Source organism: Leucopleurus acutus (genome assembly GCF_964270905.1).
Source record: "Leucopleurus acutus genome assembly, chromosome: 2".
NCBI lineage: Eukaryota > Metazoa > Chordata > Mammalia > Artiodactyla > Delphinidae > Leucopleurus > Leucopleurus acutus.
In genome coordinates, this window is record NC_139143.1 from 185,430,309 (window position 1) to 185,444,314 (window position 14,006).

The following is a 14,006-nucleotide window of genomic DNA, read 5'->3' on the forward strand; positions in this document are numbered from 1 at the left end:
GAGAGCTTCCGGAGTCAGACCCAGGACACCCCACCTCCATGCGGGTCCCCTGAGAGGGAGGACCAGGTTGGCTTCCTGTCCCCATAGAGGGTCTAGGGCAGGTTTCAGCCATAAATCCCCTTCCCCACCCCATCCCAGTCCTGCCTTCCTGCCAGATTTGGCCTGAGTCCCACATGCTACCCCTTGTCATCCAATTCCCAGCGTCCAGCCAGGATCCCGCGAAGGGCCCAGAGGCCCAGGCTTTCTTGGCCCTCAGCATCTCAGAGGGAGGGGGCGTGCCGAAAGGGGAGGCGAGGGGAGTCCCAGAGCCCGGACTTGGCCCTCTGCCCCTGTAGATCCGGAGCCAGGTTTTACTGTAATCCTTACATCCTGTTGCAGATCCTTAATCAGCTGGAGCCCAGGTTGGGCTGGACCCTGTGGTGACACTCAGGGCTGTAGCCTGGAAAACCTGAAGTGGAGCTTCCGGAGTTGAGGTTGGGGGCTGTGAGGAGGAGGCGGAGGGAGAGAAGGGAGCTGGTGCAGGCACAGGATGTGGACGGAGCCCAGGCCTGCCGCCCACCCGGCCCAGGCTGGGGGGGAGGAGCAGAGCAGCTGTTGCAGGCTGGGAACCGGGGATACGGGAGGATGAGCAGGGGCCCACATGGGGCCCCCTGGAGAACACGGGAGTCTGTGGGGGCCGCCATGTTGCCTGTTAGCACCATGGAGACAGCTGGCCCTGGAGTCGCTCTGATAGTGAGCAGGGCCTTAGCCAGGAAACAGCAGAGAGGTGACCCTGGATGATGTTGGTTCCAGGGGTCTTTACCTACTGGGCCTAAGTCCAAGGCTAGAATTGGTCCTGCTCTGCTGGGAGCTCTGCCTCGTGAGGAGGGATGAGGCAGAGAGCCCAGGAGAACTGTCTGCCCTGGGTTGGGAGCAGCAGAGGCCCCTTAGCAGGGTAGCAGGATCCCAGGATCGTCCCTCCTTTTGCCAGGGGCAACCCAACCCTGGCAGTCCAGCCCAGCTCTGCAGTCCCTGCATGAATCAGGGGAAGAGTTGGGGGCAGCGGAGGAGTGTACCCCTTCTAGACCTCACCTCTTTCAGCCCAAGGAGCAAGGATGGAGGAGAATGAGGGGAAATGCACAGGCCAGAGATAGCCGTGGAGCGGAAGCCAGGAGTGGGCTGGCTGGCAGCGGGCGGGCACATGGGCGTCTGTCCTGCCAGGGGCCCAGGCTGGCTATGCAGACAGCCTCTTTTCTATATGGAAATGAAGAATTTAGGCTAATGGAGCTCAACCATCTCTAATTTTGCGATGGCAGGAGGATTTTGATTGAAAGTAATTAAGCAAGCTAGCTGTAAAATTAATTAAAGCAAAAGGGGGGGATTTTTTATTGGATTGGATAGCGATATAGCGTCTGTCAGGCGGGGGACGGATGGGGGTGACCTGAATCCTCTGCCCTCCCCCCTCCCACTCGGGACGTTTATGTCACTTTAATCTCCTTACAGCGGCTGCTGTGCATTTGTTTGAAATAATCAAGGAAATATGGTCAGAAATTGTCAGCTTTCAGATCTAATTTACCTGACGGCCCCTGCGCGAGCCAGCATGGCCCAGGGAGTGAGCGTGCGTGAGCGGGTGGGAGAGCCCGCGTGGGCACAGAGGACACGGGGCTCTCCGGCCCCCTTCCCCCAGGCTCAGGCCCCCTCTGAGGGTGAGGGAAGGTGCTTCCTGGCCTGTGGGAAGCCCCGCCCTGGAATGGGCCCCGTCCCCCACCCACCTGCTGCCTCCCCCCTTGAGCCGTAGCCAGCTTTGGGTTTAGGGACTATAGGATCAGGGAGGTGACAGTAATTCCTTACTCCAGATGGCTGACAACTGCTAAACCCCTCCACCAGGGCCACAGTTTTAAAAATACTCCTAAATTAGGCCCCTCATGTCATCGTCATTGGCCTCAGCAAGGGGATTGTGGAGATGGGCTGTAGGGAGGGTGGGGTAGCAGTGTCATCCATGGCACCTCTCTGCCACCTGCTGCCATCCCCGCCTTCTTTCCTGGGGCTCCTGGAGACTGTGCTTACCTGCCCGGGGCCTGCCTCTCCCAGGCCCTTCCTCTAATCCCAGAATAGCGCTTGCCCTGTCTTCCCTTCAGGGCACAGCTCCCAAGTTCTGGGGGTCTCAGTCCCTGAAAGAGGAAGTCCCCCCCGCCAACACCGGAGCGCCCTCCATGTGCCCAGAGCGCCCTCCATGTGCCCAGGCTCTCCCTCCCACATGGTCAGCCCCGCACGTGTCCTACTCATTTCCGGGGGTAAGCCAGGTCATAGAGCCAGATGCCACTTGTGCTTCCCTGGGAGAGTTGAGGAGCCTGAATCCCAGGCCCTGCACCCTCGGGGTGCTGGTTCAGAACTATTTGGGGTCCTTGCCCAGGTGGGCAAATGTGGGGCTTGAGGCCTCTCCAGCAGGGAATCCATGGGGTGTTTGGGGCTGATGGGCCCTGGAGCAGTCTCCAAGGTCACAGAAAATTCCCTTTTAAGACACAGACGTGGAGCAATTTGATCTGCTGGTCAGGAAATGGGCCTCTGGATTTGCTTGGTCCTGACGTGTGAGTGACCTGGGCTTTCAACAAGCCTCTCAACCTCTCGGGCCTCAAACCCCTTCCGGCTCTAAAGTTCTGCACGGATCTAGGACAGCCACCACCCTGACAGCTGCCACCCGCAGGAGCTCCTTGTCCAGCCAGAGCTCCTTGCCGTGCCATGGGGGTAGGGGAGAAGTTGGGGGTTCTGGAAACAGCAGATTAGGATGAGCAGCCTGCTCCCAGTTTGCCCACCTTAGAGCATACCAGTTAGAAGGCCTCCGTCCCCTCCTGCCCTCCTTGGGGCCCCGCCTTCCACCAGTCCTTCTCCCAACCCCCAGCACACCTTCCCTGCCCACCCCCCCAACCTTGGGCACCGTGCGGCTCAGTCAGCCTCCTCTGGCGAGGGCGTTGCAGCTCCTGTCGTTCCCCTTCGCAGCCTGGCTCCCGAGCAGAGCAGCTGGTGCCTGGGAAGCATCGCTTGCCCCCTTCCTGAGCTCTCTCCGCCTGACCCTCTACCCTCCCCTCACCAAGGGTCCCTTATCTTGGGGCAGGGGCTGGAGCCCCAAAGAGCTCTGCCTGGAAAAGAGGGGAAGGAAAGCTGCTGGCTCTTCTCTACGTCTTTGAAGCAAAGTTTGTGCCCAGATCCCAGGTCCTTGGGGCCTTGTGCTCCCCTGGCCGGCTGTGCCTGCAGGGGCCTTGCTGAGAGGCAGTGGCATGGGCGGGCACCATGGAGGCCCAGCCAAAGCGAGTTCCTGCCCTCTGTGCCCACCAGCTGCCCAGGAACCAGATCCTAGGAGACACAAGGTTAGAGAGAGCCTCTGGCCTCAGCCCAGCGTCTCACCTCCACGCGTGGCTTGCAGCTGCTCACGTCAGCCCCTGCAGCTGTGATGTGGAGGAAAGAGCAGGGGAACCTGTGCCAGGGATCTGGTGGGGCTGCTTGCCTGGGCCAGGGGCTGGCTTCTGGACTTGACACGGGGCCAGGCTGCCAACGGCAGGCACCAGGGTAGAGGGAGGCTACGGCAGAACTAGGATCCCCAGGCAGGCCCGGGCAGGTTGGCACTGAGAGAGATGGGAGAAGGCCAAGAGGAAGGTGGAGGGCACCGGCATGGTCCTCGCGGTGTCCCTGTGTCACACCCTTTGCTCTGCCCTACTTGGGAGAACCTGAGTTGGGGATGCTATACTGAAAAAACACTTTTGAGAACTAATGTTCTGTGGTGAGGACAGAACACTGATTTTACAGAGGCTCTCCTTGGAGAGGAAGGGCAGGCGAGGGCAGCAAGGCTGGCCATGGCTTCTGGATTGCAAGGTCAGAGGACGGCCCTGGGAGAGCACCCCACCAACGTAGCCTATGACAGCTGGGGCCCAGGGAGTCTGGGAGAAGGAAGAAGTGAGAGGGCAGCTTGGGGAGCTGTAAGTCTAAGGCCAGCCCGGCGGTACCTTGGTGCCCATCACCTGGCTGGCGTGAGATAAAACACGTGCATTGTTTTTCCACTAAGCATTCCTGCTGTCCCTTCTTCTCTAGCCCCCAAGGCTTTGAGGGAAATGTACTGAGCGCACTGGCCTCGTCCAGGTGGAGCCCCTCCTTCCCCCGAGGCTCCTCCCTGCCTCCCCCCACCCTTCCCCACCCCCCCACACCCAGTCCAGGTGTCTGAGCCTCTGGGTAGAACTTGTGCAGGGAGAACAGGAGAGGCGAAGGATGAGTGGCCTGGCCTGCTAGTTGCAGGGCATTCTGGCCTTAGGCCAGCCCCCCGGGCTCGGCTCCCTGTGGACCTCTGCAAAGGAGGACTCCACCAGTGGGGCCCACCTTGGCCTAGGGAGCCAGGTGCTTCCCCGCTTCAGGTGGGGACCAGCATTTGTTGGGCCATCTGCTCTCCCCCTCCCAGAGGCTAGAGGGGCAGTGTTGTCCCCTGAGTCCTAACTCACGCTTATTAGTAGGGGCCAGTGGCTTGAGGAGAGTTCTCAGGGGTGTACACTGCACTGCCCCGGCCACGGGAGCAGGGAGAGGTGCTTGCCCCACTGGGAGAGAAGCCCGGAGTGGCTGGGGTCCAGGCCCAGGAACCATTAACCGCAGGGTCTAGTGATGCCCATGGTGCCTGGGTACCCAATGCCTCCCCCAGTCAGGTCCATGCCGGAGTTGGCTGGATGTGACCAGGGCACTGGGCTCCCAGAAAGTGCCTGGGGCCACGCTAGACGCTGGCATTGCAGAGCCTCCGCAACCTGGCTCGGCGGGTTTCCTGCCAGTGTCAGACCTCCTCTCCTGCTTCCACCGTGCCCACCCTGCTACCCCGGATCCCAGTGGGGCTGGTGGCCCCGTACAGACTCCAGAAGGGCTTCCCGGACCTCATCCCCTCCTTCCCGTCTGCCCTCAGTTTCTCACCCTCTAGGCCTGGAGTCTCCCCGACCCAACGCTGGCCCGGTCCTCCGTGCCCCCTGGCTTCTCAGTCGCATTTTGCTGCCAGCGCAGGGCACTGAAAAACTGCTGGCACTGCCAAAAACCCTGTGTGCGCTATGACTCCCCAAACATCCCTTTATTTTTATTGTTCTGTTAATTACTGTTTAAACTTTAATAAGTCACTTCGTCAGGAGGGGGGACCTGCCGTGAGCTTTTCTGTGCAAACACGGGCCCGGGAGTGACTCGGGTGTAATATAACCCTTTATGCGATGTGGGAATGTTTAGATTGTAACAGAAACTTGTTATTTTAATGACAGTTGGGGGGGGGGGGCTGCGCACTAAAGAGGAGGAGGGTGCGCGCAGCTCTGTTCCGCTTGCGTCCCACGAGGGCTAGGGGTGGCCTGGTCTTACCTGGGTGCTCCCGTGCTGCTGCCGCTGAGCGTCTAGGACACCTGGACTGCCCACATTCAGGCTCGGGGAGAGGCTCCAGGGTGGCTCCAGGGTGAGAGAGGCTCGGGGGCTCCAGGGTGGGAGGGCCCAAGGAGAAAGCAGGGCTTTGTGGCAGGTGGGGAAGCAGGAGGATGCTGAGGGTCCCCAGATCCCTGGACGAAGGCAGGGCTGTGCAGGGCTGGACCAGCGCTTCCTGCTACCGAGGCGGGGACCCTGTCCACAGTCCCCATCCAATGTGGTGGCAGGCACCATGCTGCACGGCTCTGGGCCAGACATGTCACCCCGTGTCCTCCTTTCAACAGCCCCGCATCTCAGGTGAGCACACCGATGTCCGGGGCAGGGATGTGACTGGCTTAAAGTGGGAGGTTTTTTAGAGGGCGGCCAAGTTCCTAATGTCAGTTTGTCTTATTTGGAAGCTGCCGAAGTCCAGCCGCCCAGGCGTGGTCTCAGCGGGCCGGACGCTGTCCCGTAGTGGCAGGGAAGGGCCCACCTGGGAACCAGGGTCATCCCCCTCAGCCCTGGGACAGGGCTCACCCCTCAGGCCCCTCCACCTACCCACCCCCCCAGCCCTCTCAGGAGGAGGGTGTACGAGGTGAAGGGGACATGGAAATAAGGATTGTCCCCAAGTCTGGGCACGGACCCTCTTCCTCACAAGGGCTTGGCTCCGTCTCAGGGCGGTAGGGGCTCGAGTCCAGGGTTGGGGTGATGGTGGCCAGGCCACCCCCTCTCACTCTGGTGCCCCCGATCCTTTACACCCAGAGGTACTCCTGCCCCAGACCCACTTGCAAGGCAGGTGACCCCTGGAGAGGGAGCCTTTCCCCAGCACCTGTGGGTCTCCTGCACGGACCCCAGGCCATCTGGGCCCAGTTTCCTACTTCATCTTCATTTGGTCCCTCTGTCTGACCATCCATCCACAGAGCTGAGCTGCTGCTCCGCGAGAGCACTGGGTGGCAGAAATGACGAGTCCTGTGCTTGCCCTCAAGGGCCCACGCCTGTCTGGGGTTAGCGAAGGGGTGTCGGGGGAGAGCACGACCCAGGGGGCCTGGCCCCTGCCCAAGGCCGGGTGCTCCCAGGGCTCCGTCTGGTCCCTCCTCTCCCTCTTTGGCTGCATCCCACGAGGGCCCCTCCGCGCCTCCTTCCGGGCAGGGCCAGAGGTTCAGGGTCCCGCTCCCTCACGCTGGAGACGGCAGCAGCCCCCCAGATGGCAGCGGCAGCGTGGGCCACGAATCGCTGAGGTTTTCCTTTTCCGAGCAGTGCGTTTCCCTAAATTGTCTTTGACTGCGTGCATGGGTAATGAAAGTTTATGCCCTTGTTAGAAGGACAGGCGGCCAGTTCCAGTTAGAACTGGGGCTCTCTGCCGGCCAGCCTCCCCTCCAGCCCCCTCCCCCGAAGGAGAGAGAGCGGGAGCACAAGTGTGCGTGCGCGCACACCCCCCTCCCTGGTGGATAAGAAGGCTGTTAGGGGATGGGAGAGGGGACGGGGGAAAAAAGAAAAAAAATTTTCCGTATTTGTGTAAGTTGCTTTAAAAGCATTTTATCATGTCATAAAAAAGGGAAAGTACTCTCAGAAATTGATCCTCTCCGCCAGCCCATTGGACAGAAGGACGTTGGGATGTTAATGGCCATCCTGCTCCAGGGTGGCTTATTAAAAAATTTATACATAAATGCTTAAAATTGCATAAATTATTAAAAAAAAAACCAACAAAGTGAGCAATCTGAATTCCCTCTTTTCCTCCCCTTCGCTCAGTCCCCCTGCTGTGTCCCCCCTTTTCCAGCCCCTCATTGCGGACCTCCCGGTCCTGCGCCCCATCTGCTCCCCAGGGTGTCCCCCCTTTCCTCTGCTTCCCACTACACCCCCAACACCGTCCGCCCTGCCCTCCTCCGGGGTTTCCCTGCCTCACCCACAAATTAGTGAAACAGCCGGCCCACCACCGAACACTCACATGCACACGCACTAATAAAAGCACCACTAATAATGGCCCAAATCGCGGAATTAAATATTAAGGCCAGAGGAGGCGGACGTGGAGCGGAGCTGCCGCCACCGTAGCCGAACTTGGAGCTGATGAGTGTGTCTCTCGCAGGCGTGGAATGTCACCCACACATCCTGGAGACTGGAGTGGGGAGTTTTATGATGGTTTTTCATTGATTTGTTTCCCCAGCGCAGCTGCCGACCTCTATTGAGGGACAAACATAATCAGCACTGACGCAAATTAGATGGTTATTCGTTTTGAAAATTGACAGAAAAACAATAAAAAAGATGAAATGCTCCCAAATCAATAGATATAATGAAATTCAAATAATCCGAGAGATGAGGTCTCCATGGCAACTGATAATGTGGAAAAGAAAACAATTTAATAAAGGACAGACACACTTTGAAAACAGATTGGGCCCAGGGAGGGGGGCGGGCTGGCGGGCGGAGGGTTGGAGCGCGGCTGGCGAGTGAAGGATCACTGTCCGTCCCAAGGACACCCGCCATAATTAAGCGAGGCTTTCGGCCCCAGAAAGTGCAGATTCAGGTTTTAATACACAAAATTATTTCAGGAGCAGTGAATCGGAAAGTCGTTTGTAATGACCTTCCTGAGAGGCCCGGGCGCAGGGCATGTTGGAGGCTGGGCGGCCGGCCGGCTGAGTTATGGCATATTTGTGTTTTTATAGTGCAGAGGGGAGGGGGTGGGGGGGAGGGGGGGGAGAAGGTTAAACAGTATTTACAGCTCAGTTGTTTTCAGAGAGGAAAGAGAAATAGAGTTCATGGGGAGATGCAGTGGGCAGGCGGGCGGGTGAGCCGGGGAGGCCTCGGGGCGAGGCAGGAGAGGAGGTGGGCCTGGGCAGGTCTGCCACCCTCGGGCTGCCTGGCCTGGCCTTGGGGACCCCCAGGGGGATGCCAGGAGAGGCCGAGGGGCACCCAGGAGTGGCCTCTCCACCGCAGTTCCTAGTGGGGCCTTCTAGGACCAGGGCCTCTCTGGGGACGGGGTGAGAGCCTGTGTCCAAGCTCTGTGTGCGTCCAACCACACCCACTCGAAGAGAAGGTGAGGCATTCCTGAGGCCGCTGCGGAAAGGTCGCCTTGCCTGGGCACCTCCAGGGCTCTGCACACAGCCGGTTGCTCCTCTGGACGGCGCTGCCCTACTGGAGTCCTGTGCTGTGTGTCTGGGGTGTGCCCAGCCTTGGGCATGGCGGGCGAGGACCTGTCAGCGGCCTGCAGCTGACAGCCTCCCTGCCCCGTCCTTGGGCTCCACCTCCCTGCCCCCCGGCACACGAAAGGGGAAAGCCTGGTCCCTTGGGGTTTGGCAGAGGCAGGGGCCACAGAAGGGGAGGGGACCCTGCAGAGCCCCCTTGCCACCCTCCAGAGCTGCTTGTCTGGGCAGGGCAGCTCAGGCACGGAGAGCCCGGCCCCGGGGGTTCACCCCTCCCTCAGGCTGTGTCCCCTTCAGGCTGCAGGAGCCACATTTGTGCGTTGTTATCATGACACACACAGCACAGCCGGTTTCCGGGCCGCTCTTCGTGTGCACGTGTGAGTATAATATGATTGTACAAATACAGAGACGCCCGAGCGTGTGTGCGTGCGCACGGTCTGTGTGTGCGTGTGCGTGTGTGTTTTAAATCTCCCCGGGGCGGTAACTCTTCTTTTCTCCCCTTCCTGTTTGGCTGTGACCTGGGGGAGATTGATGGCCAGCCTGTGCGGTGGATGCTAACAGTTCCTCTGATTTATAGAGTTACTTACGCTAAGTGAGGCCACTTAGACGCGTCTGGATAGTAAACCTTTTAACTGGACTAAAAAATCATAATAAATAAATAAACAAAGTGGGGCGAGGAGGGCCCCCAGCGGCTGGGCCCCCCGCTTCCCGACTTGGAGCTGTTGGGGACCAGGGGACCCAGCTGAGAGCCCTGAGGGGCAGTGGCCACTCCTCCCACCTGCAAAAACCAGGCATGGGCTTGGGCCCAAGAGGGAAGGACACCCTTCTCCTCGGGGACAGGTCCTGGCTGGGGAGATGGGGTGGGAGCTGTTAAGGTGGAGATGGGCTGTGTGGAGGGGGAGGGGAGGGCCCTGAGGGAGCTCGTGGGAGCGGCCGGAGCAGCTGCCTCTAGGAACCCTTCCTTGCTTCCCAGACTCGCTGCTCCCGTGGCACCGAGACTTTTCACCACAGTGATCACGCTTGTAATGACTTGAACGTCTGCCCCCTCGTCTAAACTGAACAGTCCGTCATGGCAGGAACCGGGACCGTCTGCCTGCTCATTTCATATCCTCAGGATTCAGCCCAGAGCCTGAACACAGGCGCAGCACCCCAGCACTGGGGCTTGTGGCCTGTCAGGTTCAAGTTCTTAGGGGCTGCAGGGAAGCTCCAACATTGCTGCCACCCTCGCTGGGAGGCTGTGGGAGGCATGTGTGGGGTCTCAGATGGTGAGACATCGGAGCCCAGCGGGAGTCCGGCTCTGGCACACCCTCTGGGTGACCGTGACCGTTGACAACCTCTGTGAGCTCTGCTTTCTCACCCGGAAACAGGGATAGGACAGCGGCCGTACGGGGATGCTGGGGGACCACTGAGGCGATGCTCTGAGTTGCCCAGCACTGGGCAACTTTAAACAGCTCAGCTGTTTAAAGGGTGTTCAGAGGGTGCCAGCTGCCACGTTGCTCTAGGCAGTGTGGGCCAGGGCGGCCACCAGAGTGACCCAGCGGTGCCCACGGCCCCCGAGCCGCCTGGCAGCAGGCAGGAGGGCCCAGACCACCCCAACCCGAGGGGACGGGTGCCTGGCCCCTGCCTCACCACTTCTTGATATACAGCGGGCATTAGGCTGCCCAAAGGGGACACTGCATCCTTAGGAAGAAATATGTCCTCATTTTCATTAAACACCGTTTCCACTGAGTGAAATGTTTAGAAGGGACACGCAGGGAGAACTTTATTTCCTACCAGGGAGTTCAGAGCCACCAGGCAGAGCCCATAAAGCACCCGGAGCCTGGTAGCTGACAGTCCGCCCGGCCCCAAAACACATTACTCACTGGTGGGGAGGGGCTGCCAGGCCTGCCCAGCCCCTGGGGACTAACCCCCACCCCCAAGGCAGGACAAGTGACTCTGAGGTACCCAGCCGTGGGCAGTGGGCACTGGAGCCTCTGGTCTCCTTGAGCCTGGGCTGCCCAGGGCAGGGGAGGACCTGGCCCTGACCAGGCGAGGAAGTGGCTGTTCCAGCCACCCCCGTAGTCCCCAGGGATCAGGGATGAGGGGCCCAGGTGCAGCTACAGGATCCCCCCCACCCCCTCCCTTGGAACTGGCAGGAGCCCCGGCCTTCCCCAGCCTTTGGAGGGAGTGATGAGATTCCTGCCATAGCGGGCCCTTCTCCCGAGGCCCTCCCTTCATTCGATTTCTGAAGCTGGCTGATTTACATATTTATAAATATCAGTAAATTATTTATTGTAGCAATCTGCTGCACCATTTTACCCATCACAGTTAACACTTTAGGGGGCTCCGTGTTATGGGAACCGGCAGTGAGGGTGAGGAGGAGGTGGGCAGGGAGGCCTGGGACTTCCTGGAGCCTTTGTGGGGACATGGTGGCGGCCCCGCACCTTGCTGAGCCCTGACCTTCATGAGCTCGGGCTCTGGAGTGTCTTCACGGCTCCAGGATCAGTCTCCTCCTCTGTCAAATGGGACGACAACAGTACCTGCCTCACGGGATCATAGTGAGAGGTCGTGAGCCAGCGTCCAACAGGTGCAGGGACAGTCCAGTTCTCGCCCCTCCCTTTCTCCACCCTGAGCAGGACCCACTCAGCTTGGAGACAGAGCTGCCTGCCTGCTGGGGGCTTGTTGCGTTTGGAGCCCTGGGAGGGGAGGCTCAGACTGTGGGAGCCGGCGAAGGGCCATTTGTTGCTGAGTAGGCAGCCTGCCCGCGGCCCAGCCCTCCAGCCTCTCCTGTCCCCTCCGCCTCTTCTGGGCCAGGTGTGGTTTCCTGGTCTAGGGGTCTCGTGCTCAGATGTGGCACCGCACTTGCCTGTTTGTCCCCTCCCAGGGCTCAGCTGCCCTTCCCCAGGTCCTTGACTGTCAGGCCCTGTGCTTGGCACAGACAAGCACCCTCTCTCATCTTAGAGTCCTGCAGCCCTTTTCACGGGGAGAAAGCTCGACCAGGGCCCAGGGCTAGCGAGGGGCCGGAGCCAGGCCGTGAACTCACGACTGTCTGACCCCAAAAGCCAGGCCATACCATGGTGCTGTGCCACCTCCCAGGGCTCGCCCTGGCCCATCCGGCATCACTGGTGCCCAAGGCAGGAGGCTGGGGGAGCCCTGGGCTGGCTGCCTGCGTGCAGATACTGACCCACTCCTCTCCCCAGGCCTGGCTGGGATCCCTGCAGCCGCCCCGCCCCTCGCCTCCTCTCTGGAGCCTGGCCCTGGGTGAGCAGTACGGCAGCCCCCGCGCCTTCCCACCCTCCGGCCCAAGCCTGCCTCCTGGGCAGTATTGTTCCCAGAGGAAGTGTCCAGTGTAAATAGAGCAGCGGGCAGGCTGGTGGCGGGAAGGAGATGAAAGGGGCAGTGACAGGGCCGGGGACGGATGGCTTCCTCCCATTGAGGCCTGGCCACGGCGTTTATATTTTAGGGAAGAAAGTCAAGGGAATGTTTACATGGACGGGAGCCTGGGGTCAGACCACGAGGGGGGTAGTCTGCAGGTCCCAGGGCCCTGATGGAGGGGGAGGGGAGAAGGCCCCACAGGGTGGGCCGGAAGACGGGCGGGCAGGCACCTTGGACCTCAGCTCTTACACACACACCCCAGCTCGCAGCCCCAGACTCACACGCATCTGCACTTTGGAGTAAGGCCTGCTTCTGCCTCCTGCCCTGCACCCCAGGCCCACACCCCTTCTCCACCGCCACCCCTGGGACCAGCAGTAGAGTCAGAGGGAGGGCAACATCTGGAAGGCAGGTGGGCTGGGGCAGAGCAGCAGCTGGAGGGCAGGTGTAGGGGGCATGGGCGGAGCAAAGGGGCCTGCGGGCGGGGGGTGGGCCCTGGGTGCACAGCTGCATCGCAGCTGGCGGGGGCCCGTGAGGGACTGAGGCAGGCACACAGCCGAGATCAGGAGCGGGTGGGCGGGGCTGGGTGGGCCCAAGTGCCAGGAGGCTCCAGGATGGGTGGGGGCCCAGGGAGGGGGTGTCACCAGCAGCAAGTGCAGCCCTGGGAGCTTCTGCTTCCCTCTTCCTTGGGATAAATATTTATAGATTCATTTGCCGTCTGCCATACACACTTGGCTACTTACCTCCCGGTAAAAATAGAGCAGGCTCCCCACTCCCACCCTTCCCTTCTCCACCAGGGCCGGGGACAAAGGGGGCCAGGTGAGGCCAGCTCCCCATAGGCCTGCTGGAGGAAACTCGGTGTCACGGAGCCTGGCGGCTGGCCCTGAGGCCGGGTGGGATGGCACGATGAGGGGCCCCATCGCTGAGCTTTGAGAAGGAACCCATGATGATGCTTGGAGTTTTGGGTGTGGGCAGCACAGACTTGGAGATGCGGACAAACATGGGTAGCGTGGGCATCCAGCTAGGGGTGAGAGTGGGGCCCGGCAGAGCCAGGGCTGCAGGACTGGGGGAGCTGGGCTGGGCTGGGCTGGGATCCCTGGGCAGCTGGCTTCGAGTCAAGGGTCAGGGGCAGCTGGGCATCGTCCATATCGGGGGGCAGCCATCTGTGTGTACAAGCCAAGTCTGCTTGTAGATGAGGTCCTGGCACAGGCGTGGCCGTCCCCGTCTGAGTAAGCCTCTCGGTGCGTTCCAGGCGTGTGGGTTTTTAGGGTCTCGATCCATTATAGTGAAGCCCCTTCTGACCATAGATCTGGGAGCAGAGTCCCCTTGCTCAGCCTTCTGACCTGTGTGGAGACTCGGCCATGCCCACCTCTCTATTGAGGGCCGCACGGAGGAGCCCTGCCTTGAGAGCATTCAGTGGGGCTCCCTGTGCACACAGAGGGAGTGTAAGCCATGACTGTCTGCCATGGCCGCCGCCCGCCCCTGGGACCACCTCGGGGTCTGGCGCACAGTAGGAGCTCACTGCGTGGATGGGTGGACAGACAGGGTATACAAATAAACAGGTGGAGGTGTGTCCACTTCTGTTGGCCTTTGTGGCGGGTCCCAGGCTGTATGGTTAGCGGTCTTGCCATTTACCCCCAGGACCCTGGGCGCCCCCGCTCAGCAGCCGTGAGGGAGGTGGCTAGCGCTGGGGCAGCCTAGTTAACAGTTCCCGGCCAGTTGCGTCGGGCTGTCGTGTTGAGGGATTAGGCCCCGTAACTGTAGCCTCTGGGCTTCCTGCTGGGGTTCTGAGGAATCCCAACCTGTCCCAGCTTCTCAGGGCTGGAAAGTGGGCCTCGTGGGGCCAGCCAGGCCTTCCAGGGCAGCAGGAGCTGGCCAAGGCAGAGAAGGCGGAGCCAGGTCCTGTGGCATGTCTGTCCTGCCTCCTGGGGCCAAACAAGGGGAGGAAATGCTTCCAGAAGCCAGGTGCTGGGAAGAAGACTGCCCCTTGCGTTTAAAGAGTCATTCGTTCATTCATTCGTTTGCTCGTTTACAGAATATTCCTGAACCCCCTAGTATGCGCCAGGCTCTGAGGATAGAGCTCACGGTCTAGTGAGGGGACAAATACACCCTGGCCTTGGGACGGGGCGGTGGAACTGTCAC

The 14,006-nt window shown here is 60.5% G+C and overlaps 1 protein-coding gene across 1 annotated transcript in view; it reads left to right on the forward strand.

Annotated features, from left to right (window-relative positions):
- The window catches only part of CASZ1 (castor zinc finger 1), a gene marked incomplete at its 3' end in the record, with an annotated part of 53,661 nt that overhangs the window by 14,005 nt on the left and 25,650 nt on the right, over positions 1-14,006 (forward strand). The window lies entirely within an intron of this gene.